The sequence below is a fragment of the Pinus tabuliformis genome, chromosome 7 (genome assembly GCF_031772625.1).
Source record: "Pinus tabuliformis cultivar Carrire ecotype Pingquan chromosome 7, CPIR1, whole genome shotgun sequence".
Classification (NCBI taxonomy): domain Eukaryota; kingdom Viridiplantae; phylum Streptophyta; class Pinopsida; order Pinales; family Pinaceae; genus Pinus; species Pinus tabuliformis.
This window is the reverse complement of record NC_142293.1, coordinates 838558004-838576766: the sequence shown is the minus strand read 5'-3', so window position 1 is coordinate 838576766 and position 18763 is coordinate 838558004. Positions and strand designations below refer to the sequence as shown.

At 37.0% G+C, this 18763-nt stretch overlaps 2 pseudogenes; both read left to right on the top strand.

Annotated features, from left to right (window-relative positions):
* The first annotated feature begins 13204 nt into the window (after nucleotides 1-13204).
* On the top strand, nucleotides 13205-16004 carry LOC149250234 (DNA topoisomerase 3-alpha pseudogene; annotated as a pseudogene).
* Nucleotides 16005-16302: 298 nt separating this feature from the next.
* Nucleotides 16303-16671, top strand: LOC149250233 (methionine aminopeptidase 1A pseudogene; annotated as a pseudogene).
* Nucleotides 16672-18763: the final 2092 nt, after the last annotated feature.

Genomic DNA, 18763 nt, shown 5'->3' with positions numbered 1-18763 from the left:
GCCTTCCTTTTCCACTTATTTCATCCACCCAGCTGTTAAATCATTGCATTGTAGTTTAAAAAGAGCTTTTTACATGGTTTTCTGACTATGCTTATGACTGTTGTTTGGTTTAGTTTTTTGTTCATGCAGCTGCGGAAACTTGTCAGTTTCCGCAGCCAGCACAGGATTCCGCAGCTATTTTGTTAAAAGCTGTGCTACAGGTGTCCTATGAAGAAACGAGCCACATGGGCAAGCTCCAGGTGACGGATACATGGAACGTGTCCCTTCAAATCAGCCAAATCATCCATGGAAGGTCACAGTCAACGAGGGTCAAAGGCAAAGCCAACCAAGGAGTTCAGCGGTGGCACGTCTCTGTTTTGAGCATGTGAACGATTACGTGGCACAGTCCTCAGCTCACGAAGACACCAGCACACCTGGAGATCATTCCCGTAACCTGAATCCAACAGCTACCACTCCAGAGATTTAATAGACATGATGACAGTTACGCTAGATCTCGGCTGAAGGGATCTACGTGTCTTTGGCAACACAGTTAATAGCGTAGGATTCAGTTAATTAGTTCAACACTTTTTCATTATAAATAACGCGTCGATGAACGCTGTAAAAAAGATTTTTGGATATGTAATTTCTGAACTGTTGTTGTTATCACCCCACTATTTTATATATGTTGCTGTTTTAATACATGAGAAGACTTTTCTGAGTTCATTCGTGTGATTACTCGTTGACTGGCTGAAGTGGCAGAGGGCCCTTGCGCGCTGAAGCCTTGTAAAGTTTTCATTTGGTTTTATTATGTTTCTGCTTTCATAATCTTTAGCTTGTACATAACACGATGTTTTAATGTTTCTTAACTCACTGCTGTTTATATTTTCACCTCTGTTTTCTTATAGTCGTCAGCTGATCAGTGCTTTTTTGCAGGTTTTCTTAGACAGCCCGGGCAAATTTTCATCTTTTTGATAACTATTGACACATGAGATCATCTTGTCCTTCCTGCTAACTTTCATTTTCTAAAGTTTAATTTCAGTATTGTCTTTTTCAAGTTGTGATTTGCTCATTTTTTTTTTGTTATTTAGATATCATACTGCTCATCAATTTATGGTTTCTTTCTATAGTGAAGTGACTCTATTAGCAAGAAATCATAATATTACTAACTGTAGTGTGATTTAGTTATCATATTGCTTAAACTTATTCATGATTGCTTCCCACAAGGTAGATTGAGCTGAAGGGTAAAGGATCAGAAGAGTTGAAGTAGTGTGATTAGTTTTCTTTCTGCAATTTAATTTCTTGCAATTTAGTTATCATATTGCTTAAACTCATTCATGGTTGCTTCCCACAAGGTAGATTGAGCTGAAGGGTAAAGGACCAGAAGAGTTAAAGTAGTGTGACTAGTTTCTTTTATGCAATTTAATTTCTTTCCATTTAGATATCATATTTCTTGACTTGTTCATGATTGCTTCCCACAAGGTAGATTGAGCTGAAGGGTAAAGGATCTGAAGAGTTTAAGTAGTGTGAATTAGTTGCTTTGCTTTTAGTTTGAGTTGCTTTAAGTTCAGTTTTTACTTTCTTTTCACTCAGCAGCAAGGATACTGGGCCATTGTCATTAGTTCACTGTTTGATGCATTTACTTCTTTTTAAGAATTGATTTCAGTTTAGTTGTTTTAAAGCTTTCTTTTTGAGCACTTTCTAAGTTTTGAAAAATCACTGTAGAAATCATCATCATCATCCATCCATATTCCATACTTAACTTTCATTTCCGCCATCACACATTAGGGTAAGATAAATCCAAAAACAAATTAAAAAAAACTCAAAAACGACAAAAGACTAAGGAAATGGTTATCTAGTACATATAGTACACTTCACTTCGTCAGTTTACGAATCCTGGATTGACATTTTAAATAGCAATTTAGATCACACTAAATTGACCAAACAATATACCATTGACTTCCTTTGTTTTGGGAATTTAGTACAAGTCATTATTCTTCCTTCTATTATTCTTGCTTCATTTTCCACACTTTTGCTTATTCTTCTCTATGTCTGGAAAAAACATATTTTTTTTTGTATTCATGCTTTTGTGATCCATAATGAATTAAGCAAAGTCTTTCAGTAGAAATCACATAAGAGAAATTTTTCGCTGATGCGTTTCGAACCAACAAGTGTGGTTCATCATAAGGAAAAAAACATCTTATTCCTTGTTTTGTTTTGTTTTGGAGACTTTATTATGTTGCTTTGACAACCACATGCTATGTGTCCACAATTATTGTACTTATAACATTCAATATTGTAATCAAGTAGAGGAGAAAATGAATTGTAGTTTCTATCAACAAACTTATGAGAAATTTTGGTTATGTTGCTCACATAATCCTCTATTTCAATCTCTCACATGATCATTTCTTGCACAATATTTACAATCTATTGTTTTATGACCAAAATTATTGCAAGAAAAAAATAGCTAATAGATTTTGGCACCGAGTTGTGAAAGGCCTTTTTGGTAGAACAAATCTTTTGAACTCATTCTTCTTATTCTTGTGAGAAGAAATAGGTTTCTACTCGTCCTCATTTCCGTTGTTGTTTCTTCTTTCATTGTTAATGGAGCTTCTGAGAATATTAGCATAAAGTTTAACTTTTCTTCATTTCCTTTTTGTGATGGATTTGTGACCTTAGTGCTTGCATCTCCCTTAGGGGTCTTTGTTTTCATCATATACATGACTTGTCTTGATGAGTGGTGACCTTTGGAAAGTAAGAATATTATTTAATATATCAAGAGTCTTTCCAAACTTCAAGCTTTTATTCAATTGACTAGTTTTTTCTCTAGTTCCTTTATTAATGAAACAATTTTAGCTTCTAGTTGTTGAATTTTGTAACTATGGCCGATCTTCAAATGTATATTTTGTCCTTGATGTATTTATATTGATTAATGTAAAGCATTTTCTTCATGCTAGAGTCAAAAGAAAAAATATTTTTGAGTCATGTCGTAATAGACTTTTAAAATAGAAAATTTGAATTTTCGAAATTGAGATTTTGGCTCCAAAACTAGTCAAGCCAGCCGTCCTCCAAGTCAAGTTTTCCCAAGTAGAAGAGACACCCATTCGACCTAGCATATCACTATATATAGAAATTTCAACCTCCTCCTCAAGGCAATGATTTGATCTCTCTCACACAAGAATCTTTTGGGCATCCAAGCGAATGACAAGAAGGACAAGTAAGAAGAAAAAGAAGGACGAATTCATCTCTTTCTCTCTCTATCGAGCTTTCACATTTGAAGGATCTCTCTCTCTAGCTTGCATAAGTTTTTGAGTAGTTACAATTGTAGGGCCAAAATTTTCCTGGGTAGTTGCAGGACTGAAATTCTAGGGTTTCGAGAAATTATTGGGAGGAAAAATTTCAGCTTAGGGAAAAACAAGAAGGTCGAGATGCTGGGGCAGATTGGAGGATTGTATTAGCGGTTGTTGACTAGGTTTGACCATAGATTTTTTGAAGGTGAAGTTTGACCTAATTGCTAACTAGAATTCTAGGTGCGTCTCTTGTTGAAAAAAGAATCTCTATTGAAAAGGTCGCTAGCTTTTCCCCCAAGTGGGTTTTCCTAAGGTAAATCTTGTGTTCTCTTTGTGCATTGTGATCTCTACTATCCCACTATTTTTATGTGGTTGAATTTATGAAGTATAATTTCTTAATGATATACTGGAAAATTTAAAAGAAGATCAACATCATTAGAAGAAATTATTAGTTTTAAGAAATATCATGCTTTATCTACTGCACTTGAAAAATCAACATGGTATGAGAGCTTTGGTGAAGGAAGGGACATTGAGATCACTCTTGAAGAAACTTGCATTGAGATCACTATTATTGAGACCTTCTTAATTGGTCATCTACATGCATGGCTTCCTCTATGAAGTTAGATAACAAGTTAGAAGGGACTTCAATTTTAGCGCTTATAAAACTAGGGTTGATATTATTCTTGCAAGAACAAAGTTTTGGATATTGTGAAGGGAAATATTGAAGAACCATCATATGATGTAGGAAAAGAAAAGTTCAAGGAAGCCATCAATGCCACGAACCTTATTGTGGATTCGATTAGAGATCATTTCCCCCCCCTATATTTCAAATCTTGAAACTTCAAAGATGTATGATGCCCTCTAGTCTATATACAACCAACTACATTGGTCAAGTCATGAGTTTGAAGAATGAGCTTTGTGATGTAAGGACAAAAAATAATGACACCATGGCTTCATATTTTTTAAGAATATATGAACTAAGAGACCAACTTCAAACAATTGATGAAATCATATCTAAGAAGGAACTTGTGACTACAACACTCAATGGACTACCTAGAACATGGGATGCATTTGTAGCTAGTATAAGTAGCAGGAAGGAAATTCCTTCTTTTGAATAACTATGTACTTCTTGTGCTCAAGAAGAATCAAGACTTATATCAAGAGATAAAAAGGAATTACACTCTCAAGAATTTGCAACACGCTTCAAGAAGAAGAATGGAGGAAAGAAGAAGTTTGGCATCCAAAATAAAAATACAAAAGGAATACCTACTCCAAAAAGAAAGAAAGACATGTCAAAAATTCAATGCTATCGTTGTCACAAATTTGGTCACAATATGAGTCAATGTCCTAAAGGATAAAATGATAGAAAGAGGAAAGGAAAACAACATGCTTCAACAACAGACATTGACAAACATTCAAAGAAATCCAAAGGTGATTGATATTTTTTCATTTTTATGTTCTAACAGATTCTATTGCATATGGAAAAGATATGTGGTTGGTCAATAGTGGTGCTTCAAGGCAAATGACAGGATATCATTGCAATATCACTAGCACGATGGAAAAAAATGTTATCATAAAGGGTATATCTTGGAGACAACCGTAGCTCTGAAGTCAGAGGAATTGGGAAGACATCCATTGAGTTGGAATTTGGTAACAAGGTCCATCTCAACAATGTTCGATATGTTCTAGGTTTGAAAAAGAACTTAACCTCTATTTCATGTTTGGAAGACAAATGAGATAGAGTAGCATTTTTTGATGGAAAAGTGTTTGTATGGCACAAGGGCTATAATATAGATGATGCTAGAGTCATTGGAATTCATGAAGGAAGATTGTATAGACTCTTGGGTCAACCAACTCAAGCTTTAGTACTTGATCAAATAAATCCATGTCAACTATGAAATAGGAAATATGCTCACATTCATTATAGAACCTTGCATAGGTTATTAAATCAAATGATTTTAGGTGTCCATGAATTGAAGATAGAACATGAAGGTGTATGTAAAGGTTGAGCACTTGGAAAGAATGCGAAGAGGTCGTTCCCAAGCAGTGGTAGTAGATCCAAAGAAATTTTGATCTTGATTCATTCTGGTAAATGTGGTCCCATATCAGTGAAAGCACTTGGAGGTTCTTTATAATATGTAACTTTTATTGATGACTTCCCTTGTAAGACGTGGATCTATCTCATGAAGACCAACGATGAAGTCTTCACCAAGTTTTAAGAATTCAAGGCTGAAGTAAAGAACTTGATAGGAAAGAAGATCAAGATTTTAAGATCTAAAAATGGAGGAGAATGCACTTCAAAAGAACTTATTTCCTTCTGTAAAGAAGATGGGATTAAGAGGGAGTTGATAGTCCCCTATAATCATCAACAAAATGGAGTGGCAAAAAGAAAGAACAGGTTCATTGACGAATCTATAACGTCTATGATGCATATTTAATATTTTTCTATGTTCTTATGGGGGAGAAGCATCCATAACAGATGTATACATTCAGAATAGAAGTCCTCATCAAATTCTGGAATATATGATTCTTGAAGAAGCGTTCATTGGAAAAAATCCAAAGGTTGGGCATTTGAGAATATTTGCATGCTCAATTTACATTCATGTCCCTAAGGATACAAGGAAGAACCTGGAACTTTCAGGAAAGAAAGGAATATTTGTTGGTTATAGTGAATCATCAAAGGGTTATATAATATACATTTTAGGGTAGCAACAAATCGAGGTCGACTAGGACGTTACCTTTGATGAGAAGGTTGCATATTGGAAGTCTAAAGAAGTTTCCATGAACTCCAACGATGAAGAAGAACATGAAGCTTCTAAGGAAGAAGGTTCAAGTCATACAAAAAATCTTGTAGAGATAGCAGGGCCTTGTGAACTTGTAGAACCAGTTGTTGTGCCCAAGCTTAGGAAAAAACTAACATGGCTTAAATATACCTTGCAATAAGCATAATGACATGTAGCGTCATAGGGAACATCTATATAAAGAAATATACCTAAAAGGTTCTCTAGTTTTGAAGCTCTTATGACTAATATCATTGATGCAAAACCTTCCACTTATGAAGAAGCAACTAGCCAGCAAGAATGGAAGGATACTATGTGTTGAAGAAAATGTAACTAAGGTTCGGTCTTCATAAATTTAATTTTGATATTTGTATTTATTCAAGAAAATAAATATTAATTTTATAATATATGTCAATGAGTTTCTTGCTCATTGAAATAGGTCCAACACTTGTTAAAGTGCTATAGGTGAGTCGAATAGTCAAAAGAAAATGTTGAAGACCTTAAGGGCATGTTACACCATGTATAGGTATGCATAAGAGTCAAATAATATCCCTCCAAGCAAAGTAAAGTCTCCTCCAAAGCAAAGACACCACCAAAGGAGCCATTCGAAACAAAGATAGCAAGTTAGCCTACAAACAATCTTCAAGTCGGCCTTCTAGTTGGCATAAAAGGAGGGAAGTCCTCTATATATAGAGGTTGTCCAATCCACTATAACGTCAAGCAAGTACCTCTAAAATATGAAAAGTGAAGGAACAATAAAAGGTAGAAAAGAGCGAAGGAAAGAAGCCTCTAGTGCAGTGAGGAAGGAGAGACCTAAACCGAAGTTGAAGGGATTGTTTTTAGGGTGAAAAATAGTCACACGTGCGAGAAATAGAGGATAGTCTACGATCACTACAGAAACAAGATAACAATCATATATATCTCATGGTGTGGGCTAGTAACTTAGGCCTATAAGGACTCCTACTCAAGGGAAGATGAGAGTCTCTCAAGCGAAGGAGAAAGGAACCAAAGTATAGGGGAAACCTCCCACACGCGAGAAATTAGGGTTGTAGTGCTGCCATATTAAGTCTGCAACTACATCTCAAGAAAGGGCTCGGTTGGAGGAAGGATAAAGTACTATTCACATGTAAAGGAATCTACCAATGAATAAAGAGGAATATATATTATAGAATATACCTAACAAGGACTACTATCAGTTTATGGAAGAAGGACGAAGTGTCAGGAACAAAGTGCTAGAAGAAGGAAGACTAAGTGCCGGGGAACAAAGTGCAGAAAGGAGGAAGGACTTGACTTGTGCTTGGAGGAAATTCTAGTAAAAGGTCTCGGTTTGGAATTGATCAATAATAGAAACTTACTAAACAATTTTCCTCTCAAGAGAAGAGAGGTTTTGGCCCTGGCAGAGAGCCAATATCTTGTGTTCTTGTTCTTATGTTTTTGGTAGTAGTTTGATGAAGTACACACACATGAATTACTAATAATAAGAAGAAGATTAAGCTAACAAGAAAAAGTATAAAGACTTCACAATTTTTAATCAAGTGAATAAGAATCATACAACACCTAATTTCCCTTGATTCTTCAACATGGAATTATAGCTAAGACAACACATCAAAGAAAGGGCATCTCAAGAACACTCATCAAAGAAAGGGTATCTACAAAAGTTGAAGCATCAAGCCAAGAAGTCTCAATCACTTCAAGGACAAGAAGGTCTACCATCTATCATTCATCAAGGAAGACTAAAAAGCAAGAAGAAACTTACACAAAGACACCTACAAGAAGAGAAAATCAAAGAAGGACCTACATCAAGCTACAAGTCATCAAGAAAATCTCATCATCAGGCAAGTCCACTTGGAGAAAGCAACTTGAAGAACATCAAGATCTAAGGAAGTCAAGACATAAAGTCTTCAAGGAGAAAGCAAGTCTACTACTTCTCAAAATCTATCAAGTAAGTATATATCCCTTGAATACACATCAATGTCTTTTTGCAAGGAAAGCAACAAATTGGTAGGTACCCATAACTTTCTTGCATGGAAGAAGATGACTGATTTACTTCTCAAGGAGAATGAACTCCTAGAACACATCAAAGGGAATGTTACTATTCCTAATAAGGAATAAACTCAAGCCTTAGCCAAGCATAATAAGGATGAGACAAGAGCTCAAAGGATTCTAATAGAATCCATCAAAGACTCTCTCATTCTTTATGTCTCCAAACTTGAAACATCAAAATAAATATATGATAAACTAGTAGAGCTATTCTCGGTAACCACAACTAGAGAAGCGATATCTCTACGAAATGAATTGTACAAGATGAAGATATCAAAGGAAGGAATAAATCCCTACTTCATGAAGATCTATGATATGATGGATCAAATTCAAGAGCTATGGGAAGTCATGTCTAACAGAGAAATGACAATTGTAGTACTCAATTCTCTACCCGAGGATTGGGGAAACTTCACATCAAGCATATATGAAAAGAAGGAAGCCACCCCATTAAGTGAAATGTGGTCTCTATGCAAGATAAAGGAAACAAGACTTAAAGCAAATGAAGATGTGGGATCAAAGGAGTAAGCATTTTCCACCATGGCCAAGAGAAAGGGAAAATTTGGCAAAATTGGTTCGCGAAGAACAAACAACAAAGATATGTCCAAAATCCAATGCTATGTATGCCAAGAATATGGACACTACAAACGGAATTTTCCTAAACTAAAGAAGGACAACAACAACAAAAGAAAAAGGGAAGAAGCTCATGTGACTCAAGAAATGAAAGACGAAGGCACGAAGCAAAATAAGGAAGATCCTCCGGATCTATACTATGACTAAGTATACTTCTTTACTTAAAGTATTATTTCAAAGTTTTGAGTAGTATAGGAGCATGTAGGAATAAAATAAAAGTTCATGGCTAGAAACATTTTCTAGAATCTAGAAGCATGATGTACATAGAGTTCAAAATACTCATGTAGAAGGAGCATTTATAATAGAACAAAATGCATAGTTAGAAATATTTTCTAGAATATAGGAGCATGGTAGATGTAGCTCAAGATATTCATATGGAAGGAGCATACCTAGTATAGGACCTCATCTACAATGAAAGAAAATTGATCATGATTAAGAATCTTAGAAGACCTCCATGATCAAAAGGAAAGAAAAATTTGCAGGGTAAGGGTCTTCAAGATCCTATGATGGAACCTTCAAAATAAGATTCATAAAAGATGTCTCATTGGTAATCCCATTCATGAGATTCAAGAAAAGGATTATATTCAGGCAAGCTAAGATGAAGCAAGAAGGGCGACACCAAGGAAAACCAAATGCAGTTAATATGATCAAAGGAGAATCAAGATGAGGTATGTATGCATCAAAGTTTAGTCATGTTATTATATGTATATTATTGAGTCATGGTAATATTCTATGACACGATCAAGTATCAAAGAATATATTTCACCAATGACATGCTCGAAGGCATGTACTACAATGTAATGAAGGTCAACAAAAGGAAATAACCACATAAGGAGTATAAGATTGTTGACTAGGAAGCAAGAAGAAATGTTGACTAGTCCTAGAAGAAAGCAATAAAGAAGTGCTATCACAAGAATAAAAATGTGGTTGACCAATATATCTATGAAGAAGATAATGAAGAAAAATATCAAGCATGTGAAGAACACCATTATCACAAAGAATATCTCTATCTGACAAAGATACTTTGAAGACATCTCCCGAAAGACGACATGACAACTCTGAAAAAGGAAGAAAAATATCAAAGGACCCTTGACACCTATGAAGGCCTTGGAGATATGAAAGGTGCATATAACTGATTCTACTCTATGAAGATGTCATGATGAAGAAGCCATCCAACAAAAGCACCATTTAATGTTGAAGAAATATTAGGATGAAGTCATGAAGGGCTACTAGATCAAAGCATGGGAACCAGCAAGTACAACGAAGCATCCATGTGAAGAGTAGTCCAAAGCATATGCAAGATGACAAGAAATAAACAGATGACAAGAGAACTTGATATATGACAAGAATGCCACTTTCTACGAAGGAAGCAATGACATGACTAATCGGGAAGGAAAGTGATCGATGGATGGTGCCCTACCCGGAAGAAGTTTGAACAAAGACTTCATGAAATCAAAGGAAAGAAGGAGATTAAGTAGCTGAAGGACCCATGAAGAAGACGTTTCTGATGAATGGACAAGTCCCTAGCTAAGAGGGAGTTATAACAAGTTCCCAATTACAAAGGAACTTGGACAAGTACCTTGTCAGAGGATACTTGGGCATGTCTTCCTCTATTGAGAGGGAGTGATAGACACAACATTATTGTATTCACTTGGGAAGAAATAATGGGAGGATTGGGTAATCATCTGACATTTTCAGGATGTGTAGGTAATCCAAGACAAGAGTAGGAAAGATGACCAATATTCTTTTAGGGTTGGGAACCCAATATAAGAATAGTCCTAGAAGGTCATACTTAGTGAACACCCAGGTGGGTATGTACCTTGAGAGACAATGATTAAGGTGTCTATAAGTCATTGGTCTCGCCAACATTTTTCTCTGATCTATTGAGAGATATAGCTGTCAGTCAAGGCCTTGCTGTGGAAACAATGTTGGTTATTATGATGCTATAACAGATGGATTTCCAATCTGGTTTCTCTCATGTGAATTATTCAAATATTGAAACATAACCAAACACCTTGTAATGTTGTATGAATACCTACCTAGTTAAGAGGGAGTGTTGAAGGAAATGTAACTAGGTTCGGTCTTCATAAATGTACTTTTGATATTTGCATTTATTCAAGAAAATAAATATTATTTTTATAATATATGTCAATGAGTTTCTTGCTCATTGAAATAGGTACATCACATGTTAAAGTGCTATAGGTGAGTCAAATAGTCAAAAGAAAATGTTGAAGAGCTTAAGGGAATGTTACACGATGTATATGTATGTATAAGAGTCAAAGAATATACCTCCAAGCAAAGTCAAGTCTCCTCCAAAGCAAAGAAACCACCAAAGAAGCCATTCAAAGCAAAGATAGCAAGTCAGCCTACAAATAGTCTTCAAGTCAACCTTCTAGTCGGCCTAAAAGGAGGGAAAATCCTCTATATATAGAGGTTGTCCACTCCACTATAACGTCAAGCAAGTACCTCTGAAATCTGCGAAGTGAAGGGACAAGAAAAGGGTAGAAAAGAGTGAAGGAAAGAAGCCTCTAGTGCAGCAAGGAAGGAGAGACCTAAACCGAAGTTGAAGGGATTGTTTTTAGGTTGAAAAATAGTCACACATGCAAGAAATAGAGGACAGTCTGCGACCACTACATCAACAAGATAAAAATCATATATATCTCATGGTTTGGGCTAGTAACCTAGGCCTATAAGGCCTCCTACTCAAGAGAAGAAAATAGTCTCTCAAGCGAATGACAAAGGAACCAAAGTATAGGGAAAACCTCCCACACATGTGAGAAATTAGGGTTGTAGTGCTGCCATGTTAAGTCTGCAACTACATCTCAAGAAAGGGCTCGGTTGGAGGAAGGATATTTACTCTTCATATGTAAAGGAATCTACCAAGGAATAAAGAGGAATATCTCTTATAGAAGATACATAACAAGGACTACTATCCGTTTTCGGAAGAAGGGCGAAGTGCCGGAAGAAGGAAGACTAAGTGTCGGGGAGAAAAGTGCAGAAAGAAGGAAGATTAAGTGTCGGGGAGAAAAGTGCAGAAAGAAGGAAGGACTTGACTTGTGCTTGGAGTACATTCTAGTCAGGGGTCTAGGGTTTGGCGTTGATCAATAAGAAGCTTCAATAAGAGAATCTTACTAAAGGGTTTTCCTCTCAAGAGAAGAGAGGTTTTGACCCTAGAAGAGAGCCAATATCTTATGTTCTTGTTCTTATGTTTTTGGTAGCAGTTTGATGAAGTACACACAATGCATTACTAATAAAGAAGATTAAGCTAACAAGAAAAAGTATAAAGACTTCACAAATTGTTATAAAGTGAAAAAGAATCACACGACACCTAATTTCCCTTGATTCTTCAACACTATGATCGAAGAATACCAATCCATCATGAATAATTATGTATGGGAGATTGTGCTAAGATGTAAAGGAAATCCAATGGTGAATTCCAAATAGATAAATAAGATAAAAAATGCAACAAATGACAATATTGAAAAATACAAGGAGAAATTTGTGGCTAGAGGTTTTTCTTCGAAAGAAGGAGAAGAATACGATGAGACCTTTGCTCCAGTTGAGAGATACACTTCTATTATATCTATTATTTCCCTTGCTTCTTCTTTGGGTTGGAATTTACATCATATGTATGTAAATTATACTTTCCTAAATGGTGTAATTGAGGAAGAAGTGTACATAGAACAACCTCAAGGTTTTGAGGTGCATGGGAAGGAGTCTCATGTTTGTAGATTGAATCTAAGAGCTTAATATGCTCGAATTGATAGCTATCTGATGAGACTTGGATACTCTAAGAGTGACGCTGATCGAAACCTCTATTTTAAGATCATGAAGAATGCACCTGTGATTTATTGCTATATGTTGATGACTTATTTCTAATAGGTGTTGAGCCTCTAATTATTCAATGTAAGAGGGATTTGGCCTCTGAGTTTGACATGAAGGATTTTGACTGGATGCATTATTATTTGGGGCTAGAATTCTATCAGAAGCATAGGGAAATATTCCTTGGTCAAGGAAAGTACGTTATCAAGATCCTTCAAAATTTTGGTGTGATAGACTATAAATCCATGGCAACTCCCATGGTGACTAGTTTTAAGAAGTTGAGAAACTCTGATTCTGACTTGGTAGATCGATCCATGTATCAATAGTTGATTGGATCGTTGATGTATTTGGTGTTAGTTCCAGTCTTTGCAACCTGTCACCAGTGATCAAAATGGGCTTTTACTATGTCTGGTTTTCAAGGATGTTTTTCACATGATCTTTAGTGTAAAACATTTCATAAGTATGTTCATCAGAAGTGGTTCGGAAAGAGCTTTCCAACGGTATATCACACTCCCGAAACCGACTTCTGGATCAGAAGATATGACCAAATGAATAATTGAATCAAAGATCAACCAGTGCAGTGGTTCATGTGTTTAATGATCATGAGGAAAAGGAGATACAGTTCTTGGTAATTGAGAACCTGCTTCCAATTCGTGGCAAAGGGCAATGTACATTGCTGACAGTGATATTATTTTGAATGACAAAGATCTCCAGTTTGCTAAGGCGGCTGGACCATCAATGGCTATGCAGACGTATCCTCAAGCTCTATATAGTCTGTTGAAGTGTCCACCAAATGGTTCAATTGTTCTCGACCATGCTATAGCACTAGCTATCCATATGCAGTAGGATTTCAAGAGACTATTGGGGCCATCAAACCATAGAAGCACAAGCCCTCCACTTACTCTGGTTCCTGGGAAGTAGGTTTGCAAGAAAAATTGAACTAAAGGACAAACAAGACATAAAAAAAGACTTTGGAAGAGGAAGCTAGGAGATGCCAGTGGTTGGTTTTGTCGCTGGATTGTGATAGAGAAGGAGAGAACATAACATTTGAGGTCATAGATGTCTGTCGTGTTGCTAATCCTTATCTCAACATATGGCGAGCTCATTTATTTGCTTTGATTGAAAGAGATATCCATGAATCTGTGCAGAGGTTGGTTCGTCCAAATTAGTTTTTTGCAAATGCAGTTGATGCCAGACAGGAAATTGATCTTAGAATTAGTTCCTTCTTCAGTCGGTTTCAAACTATGCTATTGAGAGATTCCTTCTTGCTTTCTTTTTCTGATGATGAGAGAAAGCTTATCTTAATCTACAAACCATGCCAATTTCCAACTCTTGGTTTTGTTGTTGAGAGGTACGGGGAAATACAAGCACATGAGCCAGAAGAATATTGGACCATAAATTGCTCCCATACTTTAGAGGATGGTACAACAACATCTAATTGGGTGCGGGGGCATTTGTTTGATTACACATCAATAGTGATAATCTATGAAATGTGTGTGGACGAACCCACTGCAACAGTTACAAAAGTTACTCAACAAGAGCGGCGTAAGTATCCTCCTCATCCATTAAGTACAATTGAATTACAGAAACGTGCCTCCCATTATTTTTGCTTGAGTTCGGAACATACTATGAAGTATGAAGGTCGCAGAGGAGCTATACCAATAAGGTTTTATAAGTTACCCATGTACTGAAACTGATAACTCCTCAAAAAATACAGATTTATAGGCCATTTTGCGGGAGCAACAGAGGGCATCCTTTGTGGGGTTCTTATGCACAACGGCTTCTTGACCCCGAAGAAAATATTTGGCGAAATCCTAGTAATGGTGGTCATAATGACAACGCACATCCACCTATACATCCAACAAAATTTTCCGCTGGGGAATCTGGTTGGAGTCAAGATCACAAGAGGATTTATGAGTTGGTTGTTCGTCATTTCCTGGCTTGTGTCTCGCAACCTGCCTTTGGGGCTGGAACAACATTTGACATTGATATTGCTGGTGAAAAGTTTACAACTTTTGGTCTCATGGTTCTAGAGAGGAATTACTTGGAGATTTATAGGTATAAATCTAGGGGATGTTCAACTATTCCAACGTTTATGACTCGACAACAGTTTGTTCCAACAAGATTGACCCTTGATGCAAGTATCACAAGACCACCCCCTCTTGTGAGTGAAGCTGACTTCTTAAGTTGCATGGATAAGACATGAATTGGCACTGATACAACTATGCATGATCATATTAAAAATATATTAGATCGGTGCTATGCTACTAAAGATGCAAATACACGGTTTTGTCCAACAAACTTGGGCGAGGCAATTGTTATGGGCTATGACGCTATGGGATATGAACTCTGGAAGCCATACCTTTGTGCCATGATGGAATGTGACATGAGTATAGGTTCAAAGAGTAAAGCAGAGGTTTTGGAGACTTGCTGATAGCAGATGAAAGCTTGTTTTCTAGATACAAAGTCAAACAAGGAGAAGCTTTTTGAGGCCATGGAACTTTTCATTGAAAGGTCCCAGACAGCAAGAGGGAATGATCACCGAACTATTGGCGAGATTGTTTCACACTGTCAAGTTTGCCAAGAGTCCGATATGGTGCTCAAGAAGAAGCCAGATGGAAAGTTCATGGTTGGCTGTCAAAATTTTCCACACTGCAGAAATGCTGTGTGGTCGCTTGGATCATTATCTGAGGCATCTGTAACCAATCAATTATGCAATACCTGTAGACCAGGTCCTGTTTTCAAAATCCAGTTCAAGTTTCGACGAATGGAAATACCTGTTCAGTATAGCACGAAACACTTGGGCTGCATTGATGGTTGTGGCAGGATCCTCAGACAGTTGATCGACACATGTGGGACAGGTTTTCACAATTCTTTCACTGGGTCGGCAAGAGGACAATAACTTGCACAAGCTCCACGGAACAACATAACTCAAGCTCCTAGGAACAACATGACGATAAATTCTAGGCAGAGTCTATGTCTGCATTGTAGACAACCAGGTCATAGTTCCAATGAATGTCCGTAGCAAGCTCCTCGGCCTCAAAGGCATCAAGTTGGTCATAGTTCGAATGAGCCGCCTCGGCAGCCTCAAAGGCATAGAGCAGGTTCTACTGGAACACAAGAAGTGCTTTGCGAGAGCTGCCAAATGCCTTGTCTTTTGCGAACTACCAACACTGAAAATAACAGGAGAAGACGATTCTATACTTGCCAGACATGAAGTTGTAACTTCTTCAAATGGGAGGATTCAATTCAAACCTCTAATGCAAGTGTTGGAAGAAACCGTGGTGGCACTAATGGTCAGGGGGACAGAAGAAGAAGGGTGATTCGAACAAACAACAGAAGCGATAGGGGAGGAAAAGGAGATGGGAATTTTGTAAGTGCTATCAGTGAAGAGGTTGCAAGGAGGTGCTTTGTTTGTGGAGATCCTTCGCATTTTTCAAATGCTTGCCAAAATCGGGCTACATAGACAATGAAAACCATGCGCATGTTTGCAACCCTAACCATGTAAAAAATTATCATATTTGGTTGCCATTTTCTTTGAAAGAAATCCTCTTCAAATCATCTATCCTCAGGCACACATGGTTGCATCTATAGGTCGAGCATATTGACAGGATGTTAAGCATATTATCTATTTTTGTTTTTATTAAAACCCCAGCTTTTGTTTTAACATTTTATTGTGAAAGGGGCTTCTCTGAAGTAAATTGGCTGTATTCAGAGGATATTTTATGTAAATGTCTATTACAATGGTGTCCATGGCGTTTTGAATGAGACTTTTTTTTGCTGGAAAAGTTCATGATGCTTCTCAACATCTTATTCGGTCTACATACGAGTGTTTGGAGAAAGCGATAGCTATAGTGAAACCGGGAGTAAGATTTCGTGAAGTGGGAGAGGTTATCAGTCGACATGCTTCAATGTCAGGGGTTTTTGTGGTGAAATCCTATTGTGGGCATGGTATTGGCGAGCTCTTCCATTGTGCACCAAATATACCTCACTATGGCCGAAATAAAGCTGTGGGTATCATGAAAGTTGGACAGACATTCACCATTGAGCCCATGATCAATGCAAGAGTATGGCGTGACAGAATGTGGCCAGATGGATGGACTGCTGTGACAGCAGATGGAAGAATTTCTTAGCCATAAAATCAACAGTTGTTTCAACATCCCAGATTTCCAGCGATGACACCTTCAACAATTCGAGTGCCAACAAACCAATTCTTCTATTTTAGTGTGATATAAGTTAATTCTTAAATTTTAATTTATTTTATTTGACTGCATAAACATATGTCGTTGTTTGTTTTGTTTTGTTTTTTTGATTCCTATGTTTAGGAAATCACAATTAATATGTAATAGGGTATATAGAGGATGATTTTTGAAGATGTAAGTGGGTTCGATTTTGCAACAGAGTGAGGCTGCTTTGGCTGCTGGCTGTTTTGGACTGTGTAAAGCTTTTCCTGAATATTATTTTAGTGGAGCAATTTCTGCCCTTTAGATTTGGGATCCATCACGGTGTTTAATGTCCAACATGTGTTCCTTGTAAGATCACTTACATACTTTGTTTTTTCTGCTAATTCTTGTTACATCATTATCTAAGGGAAGTGTTAGGAATCCATCCACGCATGATGCTCCTTTCACAATGATTTTTTTGTTAAATTTAGTGGTTATCTTTGCAGAATTCATCCTCTGTTAGATTCTCTGTTGAGTAACCCTGTGCTTCTCTTTCTTCTAAAGTTTCCACTGTAGATCCATCCCTTGATTGATGCCTGCAGGGCAGCGGTCTTTTTCCTCTTTTCTTCTTTCATTATATCTTTAATTTGGTTGAACATTGCGCTTACTTTGCCCCAATTTTGCCGGTAGAAACTAGCCTCGACTCCATAGTTCAATGGTCCTTTCTCTTGTTGTTTCGACCCAAACATTCAACCAAATCCTCGTTCTTCATAGCTAGCATAAGATTCATTTATTTCAGCCACCCTTAGTTGGAAAAGAGAGATCCCTCTTTGGTCTGGCAGGGCTCGATTCCAGATCAAACATTTGGTCTGTGGTTACCTCAGAATTGCCTCTTCTCAGCCTTGAGGTTCATTCTGAGTGCTAACATTTGGTTAATACTAGGTTAGACATTCACTCTGTAGTAAACATGTTGAGCCCAGTTCCAAGTGGAAACGAGGCATGAACATTAGATTGCAGTAAAACAAATATCACAATATCTATTTTGTACTGTTAATTATGGTTTGAGATATGTGTCAAGCAGTGATGTACAATTGTAGGGATATACAAATTTTGGTTGGACAAGGAGTGCAGATGGTAGGAAGAGGAATTCAGAAGGATGCTTTAGCTTGGGCTTCACTATGATCTTGGATGAGCAGGAAGCAAAGATTTGTTGCAATTAACACTATAGAAACAAAGTATATTAGAACCAATGAAGCTTATACTGAAGTAGTGTGGCTTCAAAATTTCTTTGTAGGATTGTTTAACAGGCGCTGGAATCGACCGTGATATATTGTGACAATCAAAGTTGTGTGAATATTTTAGAGAATCCCGTGTTCCATGATAGGTCAAAGCACATCAAAATCAAGTACCACTACATATATTAAATGGTGAAAAAGAGAGCAGTGAAGATAGAGTACATCTCTAATGATGAGTAGACAACTGATATTTTGACAAAACCTCTGTGCAGAGCAAAGTTAATATAATTTAGGGACAAGCTAAGGCTTGTGGATATTGTCCCTCTTGTTGAGAGGGAGTGTTGATATAATAAAATCATGGACAACCATTATCCGTGTGTCAATATGTTGAAAAATTGGGGAAAATGGTCCTAGAATCCCATGATCACTTAGTTGAGTGCTTGGCTTTTAGAATCAGGCTTAGTCTCTCCAGATAGGATGAGAAGCTCATTTAGCATTGGGTCCAGTTGCTCATGTAGAGTGTGGCCTTTGAAGTTTCACCAAGGGGTAAGTTGTATCAACTTAGAGAATGGTGAACCAAGACTAGTCTAGGCCAAGAGTACTGACCAAGATTATGGGTCATTGGTATCAACTAGAGTTATGATGACTAGTTGATACTAAATGTTATGCCATGTGTGAGGAGTGTTGACCATGATTTTGGGTCAAGGTACTGACCAGTTGTGGAAACTAGTTGATGTTGATGATTTACCTTATGTTAGAGTTGCTAACTAGGTTGATAATGATGCCAATGATGATTTTTTATAACCTTTTATTAGAGAAATTTGTCA